Raw genomic sequence first — 25,292 nt, 5'->3', positions numbered from 1 at the left:
TCTTAATGTCCATCACCTAGTTACCCCATCTCCCCACCCTCACCCCCTCGTGCAACCATTAGTTGGTTTCCTGTGATTAGGAGTCTCTTATGGTTTGCCTCCCTCTTTGGTTTCATCTTGTTTTATTTTTTCTTCTCTTCTTCTATGATCCTCTGTTTTGTTTCTTAAACTCCACATATCTGTGAGTTCATATGATAATTGTCTTTCTCTGAGAAATACTGAATTTTGTTAACACATTAAGTACTTTGTAAATTATTTTAAGAATATTCTAAACATTCATCATATGTTGATTTCTAATTTATATAAAATTATTTTAAATTTTATGGAAATATTCTAAGGCATGTAAAATATAAGTGTGTTATTTCATCATAAAGCATGGAACATAAATTTTTTAAATTATTACTTTAATTTTATTTAATTTAATTAATTTTATTACTTTAATAAAATATAAGAGACCTAATATCTGTATTTACGAGATTTTCCCCCAGTGTCCAGCAGTATGTGAATAATTTGCCCTTATGCTGTCAGTGAGAGACATTCCTTATTTAATTGTAGACACTTTAGAGAAGATTATTCATGACCCAGAGACTACACTGCAGGCCTATTTACTTCTTCAATTTTTTTCCCCACTCAAAATTATAGGAACTTTTGAATGCCTCATTAATCTTTAAGAATCTTCCCAGCAGCGTTTTAAAATCATACTCCTTCATGCACAAGAAGGCCAGATATTTTATGCACCATACAGTTACATTTTGTAGAGAATAATAATGCTTTGGTAAACAAGAGATGTAAGTAGAGAATAAAACAAAGCTTTTTTCCAGTTATTTTCTTTGACTGAATAGGATTTTAATGTTTACAGTTGCTGTCACAAGCATTATCCTGTTGCTTGAAACAGGGATTTCATTAGGAGAAAGAGCATATAAGGAAGTCCAGAGCAGGTAATGGGCCTGAGGCGTTAGAGACAGGCTAGGACAGGGATTTGTCCAAAGTTTCATTAAATCTGATGGTTTTGATTTTTCCTATCCTCCCCAACCCCCTTTATCTGACTATGTTACCTTTGAAAACTTTTTTTTTTTTTTTTTTAGGGAAGCTCTTCTGACTTTTTAGATTGTGTAAGAGGCTTGAATTATTTAAGTCTATAATGCCCCATATTTATCCAAGCTGTATAAAGTACATCCCACTTGGAATATGTTGTAATTGGCTATTTACTGAAGATTATCACTTTTAGGGAAGAAATCATATCTTGTTAACCATTCGTCTCTAGCACATGGCAAAGTAATCAATGCATTTTTGGTGTGTAATAAATGTTTGTTAAATGAAAGAACAATTAAAATTTGGCCTGGTTGAATGGAATGAGTTGCGTGCATTGGAATTGCTTTGACACAAAAGATCATGGGAAAGGTAAAATTCAGGGTCAGAATTTTTGGGATAGAATTCTTTCCTCTTTTTTATGCTTGCATTTTGGAGCCAATGAAAGGATACTTACCTAGGAAATAGGATTTCTGAGTTGTGATCTCGGTTGTGACATTGTGAAAATTTTCAGACTACCCCAAGCATTCATTTGTGCATTCATAAAAAGTTAAAGTTAACTATATGATTTACAAAATCCTGTCAGTAGCAATGTTATATGATGATGTGAAAAGTCCTTTGCCACCAATGATATGGTTGAGCAACTACCTGGGGAGAAAGGGCTCCCATTGGGTAGAAGAGGAGCGTTGCCTCCTTTTGTCATGTTTCAGTAACCTTGGAAGCAGGGGGAAAAAAAAGAGTTCTTGACATTCTGAACAAAATGAGAAATGTCTTTGTGTTCACAAGATTTGCAGAGGTCCAGAAGGGCCACGGAGGCATGTTTGTTGGAAGCAGAGGCTCAGGATCAGGGAAAGGAAGCTCAGAGGCACACTGCGGAGGTGCAGTGCTGCAGGAGGGAAGACTGTGCTGTGGGTGATTCTCACTTCACCAAGAAGGAAGCATATTCCTCAGGGTCAGGGAAGACCGACCAGTAATGCAGTCGCTTAAACTGCAGGGCAGCATGGAGTGTCTCGGGGCTTGCAGGCACTCACCAACCGCGATGTCAGTTCAGAACTGGCTTTGTCCTAGTGCTTGTTGCTCAGCCCTGTGATGGAAAGGGCATCGGGTCTCCCCCTGGGGAGGAAGCTGGAGCCCACAGCAGTGCCAGTGTCCTAGACATAGCACACTTCAGTCCTTCTCACTGTGTGTTTTCTCTCTGCTGAGAAATTAGTGGGAACATTTTTCTTCTTGCTGGAAAAGTACCCACACAAGGATATTCCCTCGCTGTGCGTTCAGGAGGCAAAGGAGAATAAATTTTGATCGGCATAGATAAGTTTACCACTGGGTGGCTGTACTGTTTGACTCTTTTAATCCAGAGAAATGGTCAAATGCATTCTATATGTACTTTATTATCTGCGGAATCATTGTGCACTTTTGGTTCATCAACCATTACATTAAAATATATATACTTCTTTGGAATATAATTATGATATAGGATAAACATACACTGTATGGCCATGAAAATTATTTTGTAAAAGCATACTTAGTAGACTGGAAATGAGTTCACAATATGTTATTAATTTTAAAATGCAGATTATGAAATGAAAAGCTAATTTTTGTAAATTTTATGTGTGAATATATGGAAAATATTGGGATACACATACATGTATTAGTACTACTTCTAATATTTTTGTTTTAGGTAATTTTCTAATTTTTTCAATGAACATGTGTTTATTACATACAGACATAGAAAGAATAAAATTCATACACAAAAATTATATATGGAAGTCTGAAATTATCACAGGAGAATTTAAATTCAAGTTCATTCTACTTCAGCTATAGCTCAGTTAGAATTAGTAATTTCCTAGGTCAAAAGCTTCAGAGAGGTTTTTGATATCCTAAAGGAAATTTGCCAGAAAATTCGGGGGGTGGGGAATGTGCACAGAGGGAATTAGAGCAGCTGGCCTGTGATCTTTTCCCCCTATGATTATCATGGGGTATTCCAAGAAGGGGAGAAAAAACAGGCAGAAAACGGGTGTACTCTTCTTGTAAACATTACCTCCAGGCAAATGTATCAGTATTTGCTAGGAGGCAAATTCTTATCTATCCAGTATTTTGAGTGGGCTGTTTCTGTTTTGCATTTACTTGTGGGAAACAAACTTGCAACGTATAGATTTCTGAAGCATAGCTCCCTGGAGAATGTCACATAAGCTATACAATTCTTATGGATATAAAATGCAGGTGTTTCATAATTTTAACACTTCCTTGTTTTGTGAAAGACAGTCTGCACCCCTGACATAGAGACTTTATCTATTATTCTATCTAGAAATTACATGCTTAAGTAGGCGGCCCTGGGAGCTTTGTAGGCTGTAGTAGACCTCTCCCTGCTTTTCCTGTCCCTCTTGCTGGCTTATATTCTTAAAATTATAAATAGAGTTTGATACTGGCTGTATTAGTTTGTTAGGGATACCGTAACACAGTATCACAGACTTGCTGAGTTAAGCAACAGAAATTCATTGCACAGTTCCGGAGCCCCAGATGAAGTAGCTAGCTTTTGGTTAGAGACAGTGTTCTAGGGAATAGGTAAGATGAAGTCAGATTAGAGAAGCTAGATGGTTGGATAGATGGCGGGTAGCGAGGCAGGTAATCTTTACACACGTGGTTCCCGTCCATCACAGGGAGAGAGACTTCTGGAACCCCACAGGAACAGCTGGTGCAGAGGCAGCAGACTCACCCCTTTGCTCTCACTCTCAGCCCAGAGCATGCTTTCTATTAGTGTGTTAGTTGGCTGGGATTGTCAAAGAAAGTTCTACAGGTGGGGTAGCTTAAATAACAGAAATTTATTTTCTCACAGTTCTGTAGGGTAAAAGTCCAACATCATGGTTTTGGCAGCTTTGGGTTCTCCTAGGACCCTTGTTTGGTGTGGAGATGGCCACCTTCTCACTGAGTCTTCGTGGCCTTTTAATTCCCTGCTTCTCTTCCTCTTACACTAAGGACATCGGTCCTGTTGGACTGGGACCACCACCATGACCCCATTTTACTGCCCCTTCTTTATGGCCCTGATCTCCAAATACAATTACATTCTAAAGTTCTAGGCTTAGGACTTCAACATGTGAATTTGGGGGAGAACACAATTCAGTCCAAAACACTGGATAAGGTCTCTAATCTATGTGTCTGATTAGAAAAATTTAATCCTTTATGTTAACTCAGAATGAAATAGTGGTTGTGAGTTTTGATACTCTCTCATTGATCTAAGAGCTGTGCTGTTATGAAAACAGTTGCACATTATAACGAAGTCACATAGAAAGTTTGATCAGAAAGCCCATAACAGCATAAAAATGTAAAGTGGCTGTCTGAAATGAGTACATCCTTTACAAATGTGTTATTTGCTTTCTGAAGACTAGTTGGTTAGACATTGCAGCTTCTTCTTTGTGTCCTGATGTTGAAAATTTGCTTGTTTCCCCAGCTGCATTACGCAAGGTAGCAAACATTTTACCATTACAAAACTTGATTGTTAACTGTAAGAGAATATCCTAAGCTTTAATTAAATAGGGAGATTTTTACCCTTTTTAAACCAAAATAAAAAGAGATAAAAATAAAGGTTTGACATTAGTATTAATCTTATTTCTTCTTTATACCAACTTAAGAGCTTGTGGCCATATGTGATATAGTCAATGGGTAGAATTTCATCAACATATAACCAGGGTAATTTAATTTTAATCTATTTGGGGACTGCCCCTTTTATTCCCCTTTTAAAGGAAGCACATTCTCCAATCCATGGTCTAATTAGAGGATTTTTCATGCATTTAACTTACACCCACACTGTAGTGTAGTGTTGCTTTTGGCTTTGTCATGGGTCACCCTCTGGCAACAGTGATCACCACCTGGAACCTTGATGCTGTTTGTTTGATATGCAGGTACCTTCCTTCCACTGTAGCTGAGGAGCTTGGGCATAGTATAGTTCCCTTTTCCTGTGCTTCTTTACTTTTCATTCCCTACATGGCTAACATCCACGTCTGCATAGATTTATACTAGGAATGCACCGAATTTTGCCTTAAGTTCTAGTACAGGGCCAAAGTTGGCTACTTGCCATTAGTTTTTGGCCCAGCTTAATAGCTAAATATTTACTTCAGCAGCATGCAAATATCATCGAAACCGGAACAAACATGGAAGTGCTGTATGATTTCAGAAGCATACCATGTTTTACTCATAAATGCCAGTTTTGTGTTCAGAATGCATTCGTGGCATAGGACACGTCACAGAACTACGGTAGCAAAGGGAGAGTGTGCTTCTTTCATCCTTCTCAAATTATGGAAAATCTGCATGATAGGCAAAAAGATTGGAAATTCATTATCATACACTTACACAATGCGTTCAGATAATCTGTTTAAAAATTTCTTTAAAAAGAGGGGCACCTGGGTGGCACAGCGGTTAAGTGTCTGCCTTCGGCTCAGGGCGTGATCCCGGCGTTATGGGATCGAGCCCCATATCGGGCTCCTCTGCTATGAGCCTGCTTCTTCCTCTCCCACTCCCCCTGCTTGTGTTCCCTCTCTCGCTGGCTGTCTCTATCTCTGCCAAATAAATAAATAAAATCTTTAAAAAAATTTCTTAAAAAAGAAGTTTTTTTAAAGATTTTATTTATTTGAGAGAGAGAGAGAGAGCATGAGCCGGGGGAGGGGCAGGCAGAGGGAGAAGCAGACTCCCCGCTGAGCAAGGAGCCCAGTGCAGAACTCAATCCCAGGACCCTGGATCATGACCTGAGCTGAAGGCAGATGCTTAACCGACTGAGCCACCCAGTTGTCCCTAAAAAAAGTTTTAATGTTACACTTTGTTGATGCAAATACCGAAGTAGATATATAACAAATGGCAGATTAATACAGAAGTAGACTTGCCAACAACCAATGATTGCTTTAGAGAAAAGGGATTGTTGCTGGAAAGCACCAAATGACTCAATCACATGATGTTCCCTGTACTCAAGCATTTCTTACATGGTGATTGTGTCCTGTACCTGGAGAAAAAAACTGCTAAAATTTGTAGATGTGCAATTAAATCTGAGATGCAGTTTGGAATCTACAGGTAATTTTGTTATCATGAGAATCACTTATGATATGTCACTGTGACATTTTTGATCAGAGATTTAAGATTTAAGAACATTTTCCTTAAATGGCTATGTTATGGGGCGGACATGGAAACAGAAAGGCCAGAAGTAAAAATTAGAGTGAAGGGCAGTAAGTTGGCTTTTGTAAATACTCAGAAATCCTCTTCTTCAAGTTGGTGCACACAGCTTCAGTTTGTGAGATTGCTTCTGTGAAATTGCACCGTCAACATCAACCAAATCTTCCAGTCTAAAGAAGAGTTGTCTTTAATCGGTTGTTTTTAGCAATAAAAGGAGACTTAAGAATTTGTGACATCATCCTTGACTATAACCTAATGAGATCTACCCAAACCAAACCATACCGTGCTCCTGCCCTGTTCTCCATTAGAAGTAAGCATCCATTTAGTATGGCAGATTATTCATTGCAGTAACTGCAGGAGGAGTTAGCAAGTGATAGTTTTGAGAATTACTTTTTCTGTAATGCCAAAGTGATAAACAAAATTTTGACACTACTTTTTTTAAAATTACAGATTCACGATACTATTTTATAATTTTTGAATATGTTTTAGCTTTATGTGTATATCTTAAATATTTATCCTCTGATGATGATATTCAGCTCCAAACTTGGTGTGGGCTAAATTGTAATTCTTAACACTCAGGTAGTGAGCCCGTAGCCAAAAGGTTGATTTGTTCCACATTTAATATACACATTTGTTTGCAGGAAGCTCAGGGCAATTTGTGAAGGAAATCACATTGTAGGAAATTAAAGGTTAAAGTTCCAGTTAATTGGTCATTCCTGGAGCCTCAGGAAGGGGGTCCCCAGGGGCTGTCTCCCCTCACTCATGACCTCGGTTTGTTGACTTCAGGTTGACATATGTTTTCTAAGAAACCCTTGTGTCAAGCCCTTCTGTCTAAAACTCACAGCTTTTCCCACAGGGAGAGAGCTTGCTTCTTGGTTCACCCCCCCCAGCCCTGTGCCAGCCTGCACTCTGCTTGGCACCATCTCAAGATACTCCCAACCCTGATGTTCTGTAGCTCTCAGCTTTGCAAGGAGCTGGGAGGCTTGGCCTCTGCAGGAGCTGTGCTGAATGTGGGCCCCGGGGACCCTTTTCTTTTCAGTACTCCCTCCAGGGGGAGCTGCAGCCTGCACATAGTCAGTACTGACCTGCCCTGTTAAGTACCTCTTTCCAAGGACAAACATTAATATTTTAAGAGACTATGTGCTTATTTAGAAATAATATTTCCTACATATTAATGATGTCTCTTCCCTGCCCTTGGAGTATATGGTTCCTCAGTGTTGCTCTGAGGGGCTTTTAATTTCCTTTCTCCTATTTCCATGGCTCACAGGAGTCATAAAAATGTACATTAGCCTTTAACGTCCACTTTTATTGAGACCTGGGGACAGACTCCATATTACATTCCACTGTACGGGGTTCGGGCCTGCCTTTGATTTAAAGGGAAGGGAAGCTGGTGATTACCAATACGTCCTACAACTGACCCACAAATAAATAGTTAAAAGACCTGAACAGGCACATTATCATGCTGCAGAGCAAACAGACATACATAGAAGGAAAGGTTGGAATTAGAATAATGGCAATTCACACTTCCGGTTCACAGTGCAGATAACTATATCCAACTCCCTCTTCCAGAGGGTAACATGACCATCCAGAAAGGGTCCTCAGGGGGAACTGAGGCTTGAGGATTTCTTTCCAGACTTAGAACAAATGGAATTCTGAGGACTATGACCACCCAGTAAGTGTTAAATTAAGGTATTTCTTGGTCCAGTGGGGGGAATAAGGCCCTGGGCAGAGCACAGAGTGGTGATATGGAAACTCAGGAATTCTAACCATCGTCTGGTGTTCTGGGTGGGTCATGGCTTGCAAGATGTGCTTGTTCATCATTCGTTCATGTAGTCAACCACTTTTTATTGAGTTCTAGGTTTTGGAACTTTGTATAGCACTGAATAAAGCAGGCAGGGATCACCATCATCTCAGAGCTGACATTTTACAGAAGAATGGAAGGATAGAAATAGTAGTTTAGAATATGATAAGTGCCATGAAGAGAAAGCAGGGAAAGGGATAAGAGATAACCTGGCAAGGAGTGGGTTTAAAGAATTTTTTTAAAAGATTTTATTTCTTTATTTGAGAGAGAGAGAGAGAGAGCATGAGTGGGGGGACAGAGGGAGAGGGAGAAGCAGGCTCCTAGCTAAGAAGGAAGCCCAATGTGAGACTTGATATCAGGATCCCGGTTCATGACCTGAGCCAAAGGCAGATGCTTAACCATCTGAGCCACCCAGGCACCCTGGGTTTAAAGAATTTAAAGAGGTTGGTCCCTGAGAAGACCACATTCGAGATGAGGGAATGAGCTCTGTCAACATCTGGAAGAGAGTCCTGAGCAGAGGAGGACGAATTTAAGACCCTGAGCAGATTGTGGCTGGAATATTCCATAAGCAGCAGGAGGCTACTGTGACTGGAAAGATGTGAACACAGAGAGACCAGGAACAGAGTCAGAGAAATAGCGGGGTACTGGAATCATCTACAGATTTGTGGGCCTTTTCTCTAAGTGATATGAGATTATCCTTGAGGATTTGAGCAGAGTCATGACATCATCTGGTTTACTTTTTAGAAGAATCACTCTGAGTGCAAGCTGAGGACCATTTAGAAGACACTAAAACAAGCCAGGTAATATAGTATGGTGGCTTGGAACAGGGTTCTATGAGAGAGACGTAGACAGATTCTGAGTATGTGTCTAAGGGACAACTAGCGGTGTCTGCTGACAAATTGGATGTGGATTATTTGAGCAGAGAGGAGGGAAGAATATATCCAGGTTTATAGCTCAAGCAACTAGGATGATGGGAATGCTATTTATTAAGTTGACTAAGTTGGAGAAAACTACAAGAGAGTTGTGTTTGCACGGGGTGAGGCAGGGAAAATTAATATGCATGGTTGTGAAGATGTTGAGTTTGACATATTTAATGGATATCCAAATGGACAGGTCAAGTAGAACAGTTGGATATGGTCTGGCTTTCAGGGGAGATATGTTGGTACAGAAATTATTTTGGGAATCAACATCATGTATAAATTATCATAAAAAGTTCTCTGGTGTTAAAAGAAAATTCAGAGAGCAGTGCTAATTTTGGCATGTCTCCTTAATCAATAATTTGCATCTTGATTCACTACTAATCCAGTACTGGTGTGAGTATCTGTATTGACATATATTTATTATGAGCCAGTGTATTCTACTGGTGAACAGGAGAACTTGGAATAAATTGTCTGAGTTTTAATTCATCTGCTTTGTCATGGACAAATTACTTAATCTTTTAATGCCCCAATGTTCTCATGTAAGAATTATAACTAATAGTATTATCTATCTCAAATATTGTGGTAAGAATAAAATGAATTAACATATGGTAAGTACTGGGAACAAGTTTGGATACATAGTGAATCCAATAGATATTAACTATTATCATAATTTTCGTTATTAGCACTTTTATTCTGTATTAATGTCATATTTGGAACAGAAGTAATTTGAGCATATTATTGCCTTCTGTCAGTTTTGAGTGGAGTAAAATTATGCTAATTTTAGAGCAATTACCTTATTCATATTAATATATGTGAATTCTGGTTGTTCTTAAATTATAATTATATTATTATTATAACACAATCATGTTCCCCAAACAACTAATTTTATTTTTTTTGGAAAAAAAAACAGTTTGAAAAGGACTTTCCACCATGTTTCTTGCAATGATTTTTAAATAAGATTTATTTATTTGACCATTCACCAAACTTTGTGGGTATATCTAATATAGCTGGATTCTGAACAGATGTACTTATTTTAGACATTTTTTTTAACTGAGAGATATTTTGCATATATTAAACCATATAGAATTTAAGTTATAATAATATGAGTTTTGATAAATGCATTCATTCATGTACTGTACTCTTTTAAGATCTACACTATTTCTATCACCCAAGAAAAATCTGTCTTGTTAACCCCAGGTAATCAGGTACCACTACCCCCAGCAACGATGTTATAATTCACTCCTCGTATATTACTTTTGCCTGTTAAGGATGTTATATAAATGGAATCACACAATATGGATTCTTTTTGTGTCTGGCTTCATCCAGCATAATGTTTTTAAGGTTGATCCATGTTTTGGGGGGGGATCAATTTCTATTGTGAAGTTCATGGTTAAGATACACCAAAATTGGGACGCCTGGGTGGCTCAGTCGTTAAGCATCTGCCTTCGACTCGGGTCATGATCCCAGGGTCCTGGGATCGAGCCCCGCATCGGGCTCCCTGTTTGGCTGGAAGCCTTCTTCTCCCTCTCCCACTCCCCTTGGTTGTGTTCCCTCTCTTGCTGTCTCTCTCTGTCAAATAAATAAATAAATAAAATCTTAAAAAAAAAAAGGTACAACAAAATTTATTTATCCATTTTTCTGTTGATGGACATTTTGTGAGCTTTCCAGTGTTCTGGCTAATATGAATAGATTTGCTACAAACATTTGTACGCAAGTCCCTTTGTTTACCTGAGTTTCCACATTTTGTGAATAAATACCTTGAGGTGGGATTGCTGGCTCTTAGAGTAGTAGTTGCAGGTTTACCTTTGCAAGAAATTAGTAGACTGATTTCTAAAGTGCGTTTATACATTCACACTTCTACTAACATTGTATGGAAATTCCAGTTGCTCCACAGTCTTACCAACACTTGGTGTTGTAATTTGTTTTGCTTTGGTTAGTTTTTGTTTTTGTTTTCCAGAAAAAGTGCACTCACTGATTTTCCCATTTACTGCTAGACTTTCAAACAGGGCTTAGCACAATACCATGTGTATTTTTTTAAAGACTTTATTTATTTATTTATTTATTTATTTATTTATTTATTGAGGAGTCTTAGGTTTATAGCAAATTGAGAGGCAGGTGCAGAGAGTTCTCATAAATTCCCTGGGAACACATACATAGCCACCCCCATTAATAACATTGACCATCAAGGTGGCACATCTGTCATGTCGATGAACCGGCATTAGCGCATTTATCACTTCAAAGCCATGGTTTACATTAGGGTGAACTCTTGGTGTTGTACATTCTGTGAGTTTGAACACATATATAAGGACATGTATTCACCATTATAGTACCATACAGAGTGGTTTCACTGCTCTAAAAATCCCTTATTCCACCTGTTTATCTCTCCCTTTCCCCTAGCCTCTGGTGACCACTGATCTTTTTACTATCTCCATAGTTTTTTTCTTTTCCAGTGTCATATAAGTGGAGTCATACAGTAAATAGCTTTTCCAAATCAGATTTGTTCATTTAGTAATACGCATTTAAGATTCCTCCATGTTGGGGCGCCTGGGTGGCTCGGTTGGTTAAGTGTCTCTGTTCGGCTCAGGTTATGATCCCAGGGTCCTGGAATCAAGCCAGGCATCGGGGGATCCCTGCTCAGTGGAGAGCCTGCTTCTCCCTCTGCTTGCTGTTTCCCCTGCTTGTGCTCTCCTTCTCTCTCTCTGACAAATGAATAAAATCTTAAAAAAAAAAAAAAAGATTCCTCCTTGTCTTTATTGGCTACATTGTCTAAATGTACCACAGTTTATTTATGCTTATAGGACTTCCCTTGATTCTTTGTCCAAATACTAAGCTATACCTAAGCAAAGTGAGAATCCAAGAGGCCTCTCAAAAAACAAAATAAAAAACACCATGATAAAGCACAGCTATGAGGGAAATAAAAACAACATGGGAGTTGTGACTCTTGCACAGGGCTGGGGGATGCTTAACTTACAACTTCAGCAAGACTGGAGACAAATTTGTGAATACTGAAAGCATTCACTAGACATCTCAGGAAATACATACTCTAGAAAGAAAGCTAATCTAGCCTTATAGAAAAGGCATAACAAAACAGTTCATCAAAGCTAATGCACAGATGTCCCTTCTCAGGACTCGTATTCAACATTGTTCTTCAAGTTGTAGCTAATGTAACAAGAAAATAACAGACAAGGTAGACTGATGTGAATGAAGATATAAAACTGTCTAGAAAAGGGAACTAAAGACCAATATGTCATGAATAGATACAAATTTTATTTGAACTTTTAGGAGATTTTATGAATTTTATGAAATTTTAGTAGAGCTAATCAACACTGTATAGAAATGATGATACATTAAAATAAAGTGGCATTTATTCCAGGTAGGGGACCAGATAGAAAGGACCTGAGCATAATGGGACCTGGGCTAAACAAATAAAGACAAAGGACCTGAGAATCTTCTTGGATTCTCTCTTTTCTTGTAATATTTTTGTCTGGTTTTGGCTTCAGGGTGATGTTGACTTCATGAAAAGAAGAGGGAGTTACTTCCTTCTTTTTCATATTTTGATGAGGTTACATAGAATTGGTATGATCTCTTTTTTTAATGTTGGTAGCATTTACCAGTGGATCTGTCTGGTTTGTTTGGAGTTTTCCTCGTGGGGAGGTGTTAAGTTACTGATTCAATTTATTTAGTAGATATAGGACTATTAAGGTTATTTCTTTTATTTTAGATATAGGACTATTAAGGTTATTTATTGATTCTTTTAATTTTTTTTATTGAGGCATAATTGATATACAGCACTGTTTTAGTTTCAGGTGTACAACATAATGATTTGATATTTGTTTATGTTGCAAAATTATCACCTAAGTCTAGTTAACATCTTCAACATACGTACTTATAGAGTTCTTTTTCTTGTGATGAGAACTTTTAAGATCTACTCTCTCAGCGAATTTCAAATAGGTAAATACACTGTTATTAACTATAGTTGGCATGATGTACATTACATTCCCATGACTTATTTATTTTAGAATTGTAAGTTTGTACCTTTTAATTTATCCTTAATTGAGCTTTGGTACTATTCATCTTTCAAGAAATTTTTCCGTTTTATATAAATTATCAAAACTGTTAGCGTAACATTCATATTTCCTCATTATCTTTTTGATAACTATAAAATCTGTTGTAATAACTCCTCATTATTGATAATGGTTATTTGTTATCTATTTTTTCCCCTCAAGTTGGTATGGTTAGAAGTTTGTCAATTTCTTCAGACACTCTGGAGAATATTTGGTTTCATTGCTTTTCACTATTGCTTTTTCATTTTCTGTTTAATTGATTTCCATTCTGAACTTAATTTTTTAAGTTGGTTTTTTTTTTCTTTTATATAGCTTGGTTTTATTTGCTCTTTTTCCCCCTGACTACTTAATATGGAAGGTGAGTTTATTGATTTAAGGCATTCCTTCATTTTCAGTATAGGCATTTAATCCTATAATTTCCCTCAAAAGTTGGCTTTTGTGGCATCCCACATAATGCTTTTCAGTTTCTGTTTTGATTAAATTATCTGACACAAAGGTTATTTAGTGGTCTGTTATTTAGTTTTCAAATATTTTTGGATTTTCCCATGTATAATTTAATTCCATGATGATAACTGAGCATAGTTTGTATAGCTTGAATCCTTTTAGAAGTATTGAAACTTGTTTTATGGATCAGAATAAGATATATCTTCATAAATCTTTTGTTTGCATTTGAGAAGAATGCACATTTTGCTGTTGTGTGGCATCTCCATACATCAGTTTGGTCAAGTTGATAGATTGTATTGGTCAAGTCTTCTACAGCCTTACTGATTTTTTTTTCTCACGTTCTATTGTAAATCGAGAGAAAGGTATTGAAATCTGCGACCGTCATTACTGATCTGTATATTGTTCCTTGCAGTTTTATCAGTTTTTGTTTCATGTAGCTTGAAGTACTTGTATAAAGTTGATGGTTAATTTTATGTGTAAACTTGGGTAGGCCATGGTACTCAGACATTTGGTCAAATATTATTTTGTATGCCTCTGTGAAGGTATTTTTAGATGAAATTGACATTTAAATCAGTAGACTTTGAGCAGTGCAGTGTCCTCCATCACGTGTGTTGACCCCATCCAGTCAGTAGAAGACCTTAAGAAAAAGACCGACCTCCATCAAGGCAGAGGGACCTCTGCCGGCAGACTGCCTTCAGGCTTGAATTGCAGCTCTTCCCTGGTTTTCAGCACGCTGGCTACTCTGGATTTTGGACTTGCCAACCTCCAAGATCACTTGAGCCAATTCCTTCCCTGGAGAATCTTGATTACTATAGCTATTTCAACTTTTAGGATTGTTTTGGTCTCTTGATAAGTAGACCTTTCATCATTATGAAATGACTTTTATTTATTTACTTATATCCCTGTTGGTATGCTTTACTTTTAACTCTGTCTTGTCTTGTGTTATACAGTGATTCCAGCTTCCTTTTTGTTGGAGGGGAAGGATTAGCATAATAAACAGACATCCTTTTACTTTTCTTTTATTTATGTCTTTATATGTAGCTTGGGTTTCTTGTGGTCAGAACGTAGTATTAAATCTTGCTTTTAAATGAAATCTGAAAATTTCTGTCTTTTAAGTAGAATGTCTAGACCACTAACATTGATCTTATAAGTTTACTGTATTCTTTGTTTTGTATTTGTTCTGTTTATTCTTTGTTTCTCTTCCCATGTTTGCATTCAGTATTTGTCCCATTTTATTTGTTTGCTGACTGTAATTTTTTGTGTTCTGTTAGGATGCTTATTATTTAAGTACATGTTTAAATTATCACAGTCAATATTCAAGTGATATTTTATCACTTATCATGTAAGAAGGTTGTGGTGGTACTGTCCATTTATTTTCTCCTGATTTTTGTGTTTTTGGTCATATGTAACATGCTATTTTTGTCATATGTCTTACCATATACACATGTTATCCCCCCATATATTGTACTTGCTTTTATTAAATAGTCCATTAACTTCTCAATATATTTAAATAAAATTAAATTCATATATTTACCCATGTATTACCACTACTATTTTTCTTTGTTCCTTTGAGTGGGTACACAGTTCCACCTGGAATCATCTTCTTGATTTTTGAAGGAACTCCTTTAACATTTCCTGGACTGTGTCTTCTGGTGATTAATTCCTTCAGATGTTATGTATGCGAAAATGTCTTTACTAACATTTTTTTTTCCAGAGGTATTTTCACTGGATTGATGTATCTAGGATGATAGCTTTATTCTTTCAATGCCTGAAAAGTATTTTATTGTTTTTTACTAGCAGCTTTTTTCACACAAGAAGTCTGCTGTCATCTTTATCTTTATTTTACCATAAGTAATAAGTTTTCTTAATTTTTCTCACTGCTTTTAAGATTTTGTCTTTATCCTTGATTTGACGAATTTGATTATGATGTGCCTTGGTGTCATTTTTAGTGTTTCTTTTAATTTGATATTGTTGAGTGTATTGATGTATTGATTTATATAGCTTTCCTTGAATTTGGAGCATTTCCAGGCATTATTTCTTCAAGTAATTTGTCTCCTTTAAGGATTCCAGTTTCCAAGTATATTAACAGCTCGAAGCTATCCTATAGAGCACTGCTGTTCTTTTTCCTGTTTTTAAAAATTTATATGTTCCATTTGTACAGTTTCTATTGCTCTGCTTTGAAATTCACTGCTCTTTTAAACTGTAATGTCTAATCTCCCATACAGTGTATTTTTTTTTTATTCCGGATATTGTAGTTCTCAATTCTTTGCATTTGATTTGGGTCTTTTTTGATATCTTCTGCATCTTAAATGTATGAGCATTTGAAATACAGTGATAGTAACAGTTTAAAAATCCTCTTCTGCAAAATCTTCGTCAATTCTTATTCAGTTACAGTTGATTGATTTTTTTCCCCTAATAATTATGTGACTTTTTTTTTCATTCCTGGTAATTTTTTATTGGATCCCAGATATTATGAATTTTACCTCTTTGGATATTTTTCGTGCTCTGTAAATATTCCTGAACTTGGGCTTCATGAAGGTAAGTTCTTTGGAAGTGGTTTGATCCTTTGGGTCTTGCATTTAACATTTACCAGAGGGGGAGAGCAGTGTTGATCCTGGGGCTGACTATCCCCTATGCTAAGGCAGGAGCCGTCTGTGTGCTGTCTGTGTGCTCTGACCAGCTCCCCCTAACCTGGGGGACCTGAATCAGTCTGTGTGCGGGGGCGGGGGGAGTCAGTACTGTCTTCAGCCATCTGTTCCTGCTGTGCGCTGCCCCTTCCAGTCCTCTGGGTGGCTTCCCATCCGCCCCATCTCTGGTAGTTTCCTTGTACACATGCCCTCTTCAGTACAGGGGAAGTACTCTGTGCGTCTTGTACATGCTCCCCCTCCGGCACTTTGGTTTTAGAACGCTGTCTGCCTTGGTGACCCTGTATTCACTGCAGCATTTCCTCAAACTGAGTCTCCTTGTCTCTGCCTGGGTCCCCTCTCTTCTGCCATGTCATGGTCTCAAACCCCTCTCAGGACAGTAAACCAGAGCAATCGTATTATCTTCACCTGTTTCTTCCAGCACCACCATCCCTTTTGCCTTTTGTCATCAAAAGCAGTGTTTTGTATATTTTATCTAGTTATTTGGCTGTTTCTGGTAGGAGGGCAAGGGGAGTCTCCTTTCCTCTGTCTTGGTTGGAAACAGATGTCTCTGGACCTACTACACTGATTTCAGATGCAGGCTTACAATAGCACACACATCCAGAGCCTTCAGGGAAATATTCCTTAATGTAAAAAATATATATATATATATTTGAAAATCACTTGTTTAAAAATACAATCTGTTACCAAATATCTTTTTTTTTTCTTTATAAGATTTTATTTATTTGACAGCACAAGCAGGGGGAGTGGCGGAGGGAGAGGGAGACACAGGCTCCCTGCTGAGCAGGGAGCCTGAGGTGGGGCTCAACCCCAGGACCCTGGAATCATGACTTGAGCAAAAGGCAGACACTTAACCAACTGAGCCACTCAGGTGCCCCTGTTACAAAATATCTTATTGTTGAGATTGATATCATCTAAAAACCATTGTAATTAAAAGGATAATATATTGGGAAAGGTTAAGAAATTTAGGGAAATGAGTTGTCTTATAAGAAAGTTTTTATTTAGGGTGACTTAGTTTAATCAGATTTTTTTCTTGATATCTAATTTAGATTTTTTTGGTGGAATAAATAGTTATTTGGAAAAGAAATAAGAGATGTAACTTTGGAGCATGTGACATTGTAAGACAGGTCACGTTTAGGGGACCCTCAGTAAGAAATCTAACAGCCAATAGTTTGAGGAAACCGGATTCTTGGGGAGCGCCACAGGGTGTGGGAGAAGAGTAACAGTGAAAAGCATCAACATGAAAGTTCTTAAAATTTCACATTTTACTCTTAGCTAGTCACTTTCTTGTCTATTATAATTTCTGGCTGGAGGAGCGAAGGGCTACGTGTCAGAGCTGGGGACAGTCCTCGCTGTACAGAACAACTGCACAGTCTGTATTTCTCTGTGTGTTGCTTCTCCAACTTTTGTTCCTATGAAAAATACAGGATTATTTTGAGGATAAGAAGAAGAAAAGTCTAAATGCCAAAGCTTCTTGTTGTAGATAAGAGTCCTAATTATGACCTAATTTTCATAGCAAGAGTCAGTGATGTTCTGACTCAAAACAAGATCCCACTAATTAGTATGAACTTGACTTCTGCCTTATTTTCTCTTAAAATTTGTTAGGCTGTGCTTTGAAAACGGGAATCTTAAAGTTTGGAGATTGCATGGTGCACTAGTGAATATCAAGAGGAGTGGAAACTGACAAAAATAAATCATATTCCAGGTACTAGAATACACAACCTCACGCAAGCTCTGCTATATCTCTGTGACTCGTTCTCTAAAAAATTGGAATGATGATTCCCTGTCCTTACATAAACATGAAGCATGATAGAATGTTCCATATTGTGGGAAATCTCCCGTTCTCATCTAAAAGACATGTTACTTTCTTCAAATCGGTTATTTTGCCTCTTGGTCTGGTTTCTGGATTGAATATACCTGGGTTAGTTTATTCTTAATGCATTGGCTGCTTGGTTTGAGGTAAATCATACTTTCTCATTCACCTGAGGCACCTATATAATCTCTCCTAAAATATGGCAATTATACCACATGTTTATGAAATGCTTAGAATTCTAACTCCTGAACATCGCACCTAGTAAGACTATGGCCAGAAAATAAAGCAGCAACAGACTACGTACGGGGAAAAAGCCTAAGAAAACATTTTTCAAGCTCATTCACCTCCATCAAGACTGATGAATTTAAACTGGCTCATTGAAGCAGCAAATACATTTTGTCTCCCTACCGAGCATAACCTCTGTGGAATCACATAAATTTTTCTTCCATCTCCGGGATCTGTTTCCTCTTCACTGGATTCTTGATGACACCAAAGTACTTGAGGTGTATTTCTGGTTAACGTTTGACAGCGTTGTTAATTTGACAATTCAAATTTTGCCTGTGACGTTAGTGGAACTCTCCAAATATGTCAAGGAGGAAAGAAAACAAGCCGATAAGATTTAAGTACATCTCATTGCATGAAAGTGTTTAACGTTAATGTAATGGGAGACAACCAGTATTTTTGCATTCCTTCTCTTTCTTAAAAATAGAAAATGTGTAGTTCCCTGTCCTTATTGACTCCTCTGCACATAAAAAATGAGAATAAATCTTGGGACTTCAAATAAAATTACCTTTAACTTTTGGAAAATATCAAAGAAAAATTTGAGGCATTATGTGATTTGTGGTTCAGATAAACAAGGCTGCAGGACATTCTTTAGCTGCACTGTTGAAGGCTGTAGGCTGTAGGACTTTCAGGTTAGAGATGAAAAGTCAATCTTAGCATAAAGACGGTAATAGTTACCCTGTGCTGAATGTTTACCCCTGCCAGGCACTATGCAGCTTAACATCGAGTCCTCATAATGAACTCAAGATTTAACGTACAGATGACAACATTGATGCATAATGACAATAAATTTTGTGGCCACGGCAACATGGACCTCAGGGGAAGAATGCGTTTGAAACTGGGAGTCTTCTGACATTGTAACTTGTGTCCCTACCCTTTACAGGCTAACAGTTAAAAAAGAGAAAAGGATTTTTGACAACTGACTTGTTGGAACACAAACATATTAGCTGAGGAAATCTACTTTCTACACAGTGAAATAACTCATATTCCCTTTTCATTATTAAAGAGATAGTAATAAAGGATGCAAATAGGAAATTTCCCAGTTACTCTTTAGTCCACTCTGACTGCATTTGATTTTTGAAAGCTATACAGCCTCCATGTTTTTTTATATTAAATTAATTCATGTTTTTACTTTTCTTCTAATTCTTTTGGATTTAGCTTACTATTATCATTCTAACTTTTGGAGGTGGATATTTAAATAATGTTTTCAGCCTAATTTTCTAACATACACGTTTAATGCTATTGGGTCCCTTACAACAGGGCTTTAGCTCCTTTCTACACAATATTATTTGTAATATTTTGTGAATTTCTATGTGTTTTATTTTAATTTCTCATTTTACCTCTAAGTTTTTTTTTTTTATTAGCCATTTAATTTCCAAACATCTGTGGATATCTAGCATATTTGCACTATGGTCAGAGAGCTTTATATCAGTCTGTTAAAACTTTTTGAGACTTGCATAGAATATGCTGATTTTAAAAATTGTTCCACATATACGTACTTGTTGGCTAGTTCTATTGATTACTAACGAGAAAGCATTAATGCACATTAGTTGTGAATTTGTCTTCCTTTAAATTCTGTCAGTTTTCCTTTGTATGTTTGAGGCTATGTTACATGCACACAGATTTGGGATTATTAAATCTTGATTGTGGCTTGACTTCTATAACTTTATGTCTTACAGTACCCATTGCTTTAAAGGCGACTTTGAGGGGGGGCCCTGGGTGACTCAGTTGGTTGAGCGTCCAACTCTTGATTTCAGCTCAGGTCATGATCTCAGGGTCATGGAATCCAGCCCTGCATTAGACTCCATACTCAGTGCGGCGTCTGCTTGAGGGTCTCTCTCTCTCTCCTTCTGCCCCTACCCCCACTCTCTAAATAAATTAATAAAGTTAAGCCACTTTGTCTCATGTTAGTATGGGTACGCCAATGACACATCTGTTGTGGTTTGGAGGGAACGTTTGTCACATCCAGTATGGTCACTTCCACACATGGTCACAATCCAATAAAGCATTGAACCTGTTCAATAAGTTTTATTAGAAAAGAAAGAAGAAAAACAAAAGGAAAGAAAGAGAAAAGGGTCCTTAACATCCTATGAGTTAGATTACATTAGTTTTCTGTGACTACTGAAACAAATTAGCATAGACTTAATGGCTTAAAACAACACTAATTACCTTACAGCTCTGGAGAAAAGCTGTCTGAAGCGAGTCTCACTTGGCTCACAGTAAGGTTTTCACAAGGATGTTTCTTCTGCAGCTTCTAGGGCAGAAGCTGTGGCTTCCTTTTTCCAGCTTCCGGAGGCCGTGCTCATTCCTTGGCTCCTGGTCCATCTTCAGAGGTGTTGTCTTTCAGTCCTGTAAACACATGGCTCCAGACTGCTTGCTTCGTCACAGCGTTTCTTCCATCTCTAAAGACTTTCTTCTGCCTCTTGTGCTTGTAAGGACCCTTGTGATTGTATTGGACCCATCCAGATAATTCGGCATAATGTCCCCCAAAGGGCAGCAAACTTAATTCCACTCGCATCCTCAGTTCCTCTTTTCCATGTAACAACATAGTCAGACGTCCCAGGTATAAGGAGATGACGTCTCCGGAGCACTAGTAGTCTTCCTATAACATTGCGCCTCTGAGGCCCCTACTAAAAATTTATGCTAATTATCTGAGTCCGTTGTCTTCGGGGGGCCTTCTCAATTTCATTTTTCTTTTTCCCAGCGGCACAGGAAGAGATTAACAGCAGACCAAGGTTGCTCAAGTCTGTCGGTTCCACAGTAAATCCTGTTTTCAGGAATGGCCCTGGGGAAATAACCTTTGAGCTGTTGGAATATTCTGCCCAGCACAGATGTTTTTGTGTGCCTCAGTCTCTGGGCCACCCCTACCTGTATGACCAGGTAAGATCATCCCCACACTGTGACTTGCAGTGGTGCCTGTGTTTGCTCTGAGGGGCTGGGGTCTGAGGACCGGCTCAGTGAGGCAGGCGCCACCCCCGGTCAAAACCCTGGACTCGAGACCCAGCTGAGCTTCCAGATCAGCAACACTGCGAACGTGTTCTCGCACAGTGCTGCTGGGGGAACCGGTCGTGTCCCGTGTGTCTCCCCAGAGAGAACTGGGATGGGTTGCTCCACCTTTCTCTTGGACTTCTCCTTGTGCTCCTTTTTCCCTTTGCTGATTCCACTGTGTCTCCTTGGCCGTACTAACCGTAACTGCCAGTGTGATGGCTTGAGTCCTGTGCGAGCCTGTGGTGGACCTGGTGACCGGGCACACCCGTGCTGTGAGGCTGGGTGCTCGGCCTTCAGCAGCAGCTTCCACTTCTCCGTTTCTTGGCCCCATTCGACTTAGGAATCTACAGACTTCTTAAAGTGATACTGTTTATTCTGAGGTTGGCTCTTAATTCCAGCTTCCTTTGTCCCTTGAACTTGATGATTACTTTTCTCCTGAATCTGCGAGGCTCTTAAAACTTGGCTTTAGCTCAGGTACTTTTTAGGTGTTCTTGCTTTTCACTCAGCATCTCAGCTGCTTCGTCTGCACGGACAGAACCTGACAGGTGTATTGTAGAGCAGGGCGGTGCAGACCACTGGACTCATCGCAGGCGTCTCTCCTCCCCCTCAGATAATGTCCTTTTGCTCTCTGAGGACCTTCGATTATTTTCGATGGAAGCATTTACCTGACACAAGCTGGTTCTTTAGGCAGAAGTACACTGCTCTCCATTCCCATTTATTCCTGCCATTAATCTCACAAATTTGTTCGTGAGCTCACTTATTTCTTGTAGCATGTTTCCAAAAGCTACTACCATTCGATTTTCTGCTGTCTTTTCCTAAAAGGACAAGTCCATTAGCTTCACAGTCTGCCTCCTAATTTACCTTTGGTGACAGTTTCTCTTACTGCATCCTCCAATTGCAATTGTTTTTTCTGTCTTCCTGCTAATTCCTTATCTGGTGCTACATAGCTTAGGTTTTATTCATGGCAGCAACCCACTGCTGGGTTCACATGATAAACATTTATTTCTCACACATGTTGGTTTTGTGTGGAGTGTAGCTCTGTGACACAGGGAGCTGGGGGTGAGGACACTGCTCGATCTTACAGCCTCACTATCAGAAATGCGTTTTTGTTTTGTTTTGTTTTTTACTTTGGCTGGCACTTCTGTTCATAGTACTTTGGCTATAACTAGCCATATGGTGCTGTCTAACTATAACGGGGCTGGAAAGTGTAATTTCCAATTTCTTGAAGGGAAAGGTCCTGGGTTGTTGGTCACCACAAGTAAAGGCCACCCTGGGAACTACCATTTGTTGCCTTCAAGCTTGGGTCAGGCTCAGGGAGAGGAGACTTCTATACAGTATTTCTTTTAATTCTTGTAATAACTGTGCAGCGTAACTATTGGTAACTTCACTGAGGCTTTATGTAGGTTTGGTGTTTACCTGTAGGTCACATGGCTCCTTAGTACAACAGCCAGGGTTTGATTCCAGAGTCTGACTCATAGATCAGTGTATTTTCCTCTTCTGCATAAAACATTTGTACAATATTGGTTGAATGAATAAATATTATGTGTTATGGTATCTGGTGCTGTCTGATTTAGTTCTCCTTGAGGGAAATTTTTGTGGGTTTTTTTTTTCCTGTTTGTAGATTTGGAAAGCAGGTGCAGCAAAGTTCTACTCATGCTGCTTGATAAAAAAATAAAGTAAGCCTGCCGTGGGCTTTGTGGGTATACTTCATATGGGACTTTTCATATCATTAGTATGGATTGCAGTAAACCATAATTGGCACAATACATGTTTTAATAAAATCGCAAAGTTATTTTGGTTGAAAAATAAGTTTCGGAAGACAACACATTTTATCGGATTTAGTTCAATATTCTGTGTGAGGCAAGACTATGGCTTATAAGAACATCTCAAGAAATCCCTCTTTTTCATGGAATTTGAACATAGCTCTTGTGTGTGGGAGAAATGTGATCTGACACCTGAAAACAAGGGGACAGTAGGGGCTGTGCCCCCTAAATATGTATAATTTATGCCAAGACTGGCTGTGCTTTATATCAAAGCTTGAACTATGACATTATGAGTTAGGATGCATTTTGTGTGCGTATTGGGAAGAGCAGAAGGACTGTTTTGTGCCAGACAGCATGCATGGTGCTGCAGTGTGATTTTTCATAGACTATTTAAAGGAAATTGGTATGTTTACGTGACCTGAATTTGAAAACGGGTGCCCTTACTCCCAATCTTTATGCCATTATGAGCAAACTCTACTTGTCAGCACCTTCTAAGCTTCTAAAATAAACAGGAAACTGCTTCTAAAAGATGGGGAAATACAGTTGAAAGAAAGGTGAAGCAAAATTAACCTAATGTCACAATTAATCTTATGTCAAAAGAGTCCCCAGGAAGAAATGTGGGAAAACTGCAGTGAGCCTTCCAGGCCAATGATACACAGGGAGGTTCAGACGTGGGAATTAACCTGCTGGGAAGACAGTCTTGATTATCAGGTGTGTCCATAACCCTTTTGTTTTAGAGAAGAATATTTGTAACTTTACAAGTTTTCCTTCAGAGATGCATGTGTTTTTCTACTAATTTTGTAGCCGTAAGGTTTCCTTAAATCATTCAGACAGGTCGCAGCTGAGAGTGGCTGTCGGTAAAAGCAGTTTGTCTTTAAACTGAGCACACATGATAGTGCCTTTGCTGCCACTGGTTATTGATGGTATGCTGGGGGTCTGCCCTTGCTTTTCACAGGTCTTAAAACCATTGTTTTGTGTCCTTGAAAAGGCTAAACTGCACACTGCTCCTTTTGCCTAGTTTCTTTTTCCATAACTAGGCTTAAATTATTGTTGAATGTAAAAAGAGCCATTGTGGTCATGGTATACATTTTAAGGAAAGGCAGGAGACCTTTTGATAAGCAGATGAGTCAGGCAAGATAAATTAGGCAATTCTCTGATAATGAGAAACCCCCTATATTAAGGGGCTTAGGGTAAGGAAGGTTTTATTTCTTGCCCACACAGCATGCCCATTGTGGGCTAGCTGGGAGCTCTGCCCCATGTCCTCCTCAAGCCAGGACCTAGGACGATGTAACTATCACCTGAAACACTCCAAGTCGTATCAGGGCAAAAGGAACTAGAGATGCATATACACATCTGCATTTCTAGAGTCTGGATGCACTGGTTCTGAAAGCTTCCCCTTGGTGGTGACTCCAGACTCTCCTGCTCACATCTTCATTGGCCAGAGAGTTGCATGACCAAGTCAGAATTTCAAAGGGCTGTTCAACCCTTCCATGTGCCCAGAAGGAGAAGAGCTGGAATATTTGTGAATAATCCTACCAGCCTCTGCAGAAATCATGTACACATGTTGGTATACATATATTTAAAAAAATGTCTTTTTGAGATGCCCGAGTGGCTCAGTGGGTAAAGCATCTGCCTTCTGCTCAGGTCGTGATCCCAGTGTCCTGGGATTGAGCCCCACATTGGGCTCCCTGCTCCGCGGGGAGTTTGCATCTCCCTCTCTGTCTTCTCCTCCCAACCCCTGCTTGTGCTCTGTCTCTCAAGTAAGTAAATAAATTCTTTAAAAAAAAAGTCTTTGAAAAATTTGTGATTTGGGGAATTCTTTGCTGAGTTATTCACATCCTCTGATTTTATGGAAGAATTAATTACCTATTAAAGACTATGATACACATAGATTATAGTAGCTTTTTTTGGTATGTTTTTTGACAGAGAAGCATCTGTTAAATGTCTTGGCAACTGGATCTGTCCATTCTAGACACCATTACCTTGTTACAGTTACCCATTTGGTTAACCTGGTTTTGATAACAATACTAATTCTTTTTTTATTATATTATGTTAGTCACCATACAGTACATCCCTGGTTTTTGATGTAAAGTTCGATGATTCATTAGTTGCGTATAACACCCAGTGCACCATGTAATACGTGCCCTCCCCACCACCCATCACCAGCCTATCCCATTCCCCCATCCCCATCCCCTCTGAAGCCCTCAGTTTGTTTCTCAGAGTCCATAGTCTCTCATGCTTCATTCCCCCTTCTGATTACCCCCCTTTCTTTATCCCTTTCTTCTCCTACCGATACTCCTAGTTCTTATTTTCCATAGATGAGAGAAACCATATGATAATTGTCTTTCTCTGCTTGACTTATTTCACTTAGCATTATCTCCTCCAGTGC

This window comes from Ailuropoda melanoleuca, chromosome 6 (genome assembly GCF_002007445.2).
Source record: "Ailuropoda melanoleuca isolate Jingjing chromosome 6, ASM200744v2, whole genome shotgun sequence".
NCBI lineage: Eukaryota > Metazoa > Chordata > Mammalia > Carnivora > Ursidae > Ailuropoda > Ailuropoda melanoleuca.
The sequence above is the reverse complement of the archived record's forward strand: the minus strand, read 5'-3'. Positions refer to the sequence as shown.